This window comes from Cynoglossus semilaevis, chromosome 5 (assembly GCF_000523025.1).
Source record: "Cynoglossus semilaevis isolate Cse_v1.0 chromosome 5, Cse_v1.0, whole genome shotgun sequence".
NCBI classification, from domain to species: domain Eukaryota; kingdom Metazoa; phylum Chordata; class Actinopteri; order Pleuronectiformes; family Cynoglossidae; genus Cynoglossus; species Cynoglossus semilaevis.
Window position 1 is genome coordinate 10,154,649 of NC_024311.1, and position 3,492 is coordinate 10,158,140.

Consider the following 3,492-nt stretch of genomic DNA (forward strand, 5'->3'; position numbering starts at 1 on the left):
TGCTTTTCTTTTTTTATTGGTCCTTATTTTGGTCAGGTGTTCCTCAGGGAGGGGGGGCAGGGTGGAGGGGAGGGGGGTGAGGTTGTTGGATCTCAGGTTGATATTAATGACTTCAGTGGAAGTGTCCAGCTGACAGTGGTGTGGGCCACATACAGTACCTCCATGGGTGGACCGCACCACTGAAGTCATGAACCGGTCCATTCACTGAACCGGTTCCCAAAATCGGTTGCTCATGGGACATTCACACAAAAGACGGTGGAGGTGGAGAAAAAAAAAGCTTGAGACGCCTGTATCGTGCCACTTGATCATTTTTTGGATCATCGCCTCATTCGTTCGTCAAACCTAACGTTTTTGGTGTGAACACTCCTCTAGAACTGTTAGTTAACATTACAGTGCAGCCTAACGGTTCTCCAGAACCAGGCCTTGGGCTCCAGACAGTGACGGTTCTGATGAGCCTTAAATTCTATTCAATAGTCTAGTAACATTTACCTCACCAAAGACACGTCCTGTCTGACTGTCAGCGCCATCTATGTGTCAACCATCTTTGACTCCAGCGTATTACTGAGGAGCGTTGTTAATAATTAGTCGATCAGTTCTGCTGTATCTGATGTCGACCTGTTTCTGCAGAAAAATCGTCAGAATGAAAAGTTCTGTCATATATTTGACTGTGAGAATCAATCAGGAGTCAGATGATCAGTGGTACCGATCAGTGGTACCGATCTGTGGTACCGATCAGTGGTACCGATCAGTGATACCGATCAGTGATAATAGCAGCAGCGTCAGTTCATTCTCATCAGTTCCCACCCCCAGCGTCTGTTCTTCTGTCAGTACTGGTACCTGGAGCAGCCTCTGATCCAGACAGTGCAGGAGGACCAGGAGAGGATCATCATATAATCAGCGAGGGGGTCCAAGGATCTGCTGCTGATTGGACGATCTCCTGTGTGGACATGAATAGATGGAATATGTTTATATTTTACTGTAACGATATAATAGTATATTTTATATTTTACTGTACCTACATTATAGTATATTTGACATTATACTGTAACTATATTATAGTATATTTTATATTTTACTGTAACTATATTATAGTATTTTTTACTGTACCTATTTTATAGTATATTTTCTACTGTAACTATATTATAGTATAGTTTATGTTATACTTTGTTTCATAATGGTCTGTCGTGTCACCAATAAAATCTGAGTGTGTATTGTGTTTTACTCACTTCTAATTTTTGCCATAACGGAGTATTGAATCCAGTGGTCTGCGTGTGTGTGTGTGTGTGACTGAACAAAGACAACAACATGACAAATTGTTGAAAAGAAGAATGGGAGAAGTAATGATAGAACAATGATGCCATATGTGTGCTGTACTCTGTCTGTGTGTGTGTGTGTGTGTGTGTGTGTGTGTGTGCAGTGATGAATCTCTCACTGTGACAGTAGGGCCGGCAGCAGCGAATGTCCTTCTGGTTGGTACACATAGCGTCGTGCGCTCACACAAACACACAGACTCTCTCTCCCTCACACACACACACACACACAGATGGAGCGGGGCTCAGTAATGGATCACCTCTGTCTGCACACAATCCAGCACAAATAATGATGAACCACCCCTGCATTAAACTATTTTACACAATGCTCAATTCATTACTCCCTCCTCTCTCTCTCTCTCACTCTGTGTGTGTGTGTGTGTGTGTGTGTGTGTGTGTGTAGTAAAGGAACTAGTAAAGGAGAAATAAAGGGAAGATTTCCTCCCTTTGTCAATAGAATCAGTTTTTATCCATTAGTATAAGACATAGGATATTAGGGAGAGAGGAGAGGGGGGAGTGGGTGAGGGAGTGGGTGAGGGAGTGGGTGAGGGAGTGGGTGAGGGAGTGGGGGGGGCAGTACTGCGAGAGGGATGGATATGGTCTCAGATCAGGTTAAAGTCTCTGCAGCTGAAAAAAGTAACACCACCTTTACAGCAGTGATGTCAGAGACAGCAGTGATGGCACAGAGGCAGCGGGGATGTCAGAGACAGCAGGGATGTCACAGAGGCAGGAGTGATGTCACAGAGACAACAGTGATGGCACAGAGACAGCAGGGATGTCAGAGACAGCAGTGATGGCAGAGACAGGAGGGGAGTCATCGGGGGGGGGGGGGGGTGAGGGAGTGGGGGGGGCAGTACTGCGAGAGGGATGGATATGGTCTCAGATCAGGTTAAAGTCTCTGCAGCTGAAAAAAGTAACACCAGCTTTACAGCAGTGATGTCAGAGAGGCAGCAGTGATGACAGAGACAGCAGTGATGGCACAGAGACAGCAGGGATGTCAGAGACAGCAGTGATGTCACAGAGGCAGCAGGGATGGCAGAGACAGCAGGGATGTCACAGAGACAGAGGTGATGTCAGAGGTATGATGTCAGAGGTAGAGTTTTTCTGATTGGACAAATGGAAGCTGACGTCACTGGTTGTTATGACACAAAGGCACAAAACATATTTGACCCCAATGTCATTGATTGTTCCATCAGGTGGGGCGGGGGCAGAACCTGGACAGAGCATCATAGAGTTTAGAATGAACAGTTGATGGGATCCCCAATCAGCATAGGACGACAGAAGAAGGTGGAGCTAGGGCTAGAAACACTGACCTTCTTCCTGTAAGGCAAAAGCACCAACCACACTCCACCGTGTGGCACTTGATGAAAAGATCTTCTAAATGTTTACCTGAACATTAACCAGACTAACTACAGTCATTGACCTGGTCCTAACAACACACGTCGCCACAAGGACAAGACAACCGCACCATACTTTGTCCTCACACCCACAGCGTTTTATCTAAATACCTGTTCGTGCGTCACTTCACTCCGTGCAGAAAGTAGAGATGGAGTCGTTATGGATTTGAACAAAGTGATCCCTGGGCAGAGTGGGACGAGTGGAGAGAGGGGGGGGGACTGAGGGAGGGGGGTTAATGTGCTGCAGACAGATGTTTAATAATAATGACCAAACACACACTCACACCCCCACCCCTCCACACACACACACACACACACACACGAGCCCCAACACATCATTACTGATGGTCGACACACAGTAACCATTCACGGACGGACACACTCGCTGATGTCACCATAGGCGTGTGTGTTTCTGTGTGTGTGTGGGTGTGTGTTTCTGTGTGTGTGTCTTTATGACCACTGCTGGCCACAGCACATATGGCCCTCATTTAGAAACAATGGCCACCGAGAATGACAAGGTGGATGAGCTTCCTGACTGTGAGAGACGACGAGAAACAAGTAAATGACACGCCCCGTATGGAGACACGAGGACGAGAGACAGACAGACACATGACGAGGGGGAGAGAGGGAGAAGTACAATGACTAGAACTAGACAGAGGTGAGTTGTACTCAGACCTATGCTTACACATACACACACTGATATATATATATATATATATATATATATATGTATATATATTTATAAATATATATATATATATATATATAAATATATATATATATAT

At 45.5% G+C, this 3,492-nt stretch overlaps 1 long non-coding RNA gene across 3 annotated transcripts in view; it reads right to left on the minus strand.

The window, feature by feature from the left end:
* The window catches only part of LOC107988571 (uncharacterized), a 10,353-nt gene that overhangs the window by 5,418 nt on the left and 1,443 nt on the right, over positions 1 to 3,492 (minus strand). For 2 of the 3 annotated variants that reach the window (XR_001760053.1, XR_003049782.1), the window contains exons 3-4: positions 838 to 937; positions 490 to 621 (exon numbers count right to left, since the gene is read on the minus strand). This is a non-coding gene — a long non-coding RNA (uncharacterized LOC107988571). The remainder of the gene's footprint in view (positions 1 to 489; positions 622 to 837; positions 938 to 3,492) is intronic. The other variant, XR_001760050.1, reaches the window with a different exon arrangement.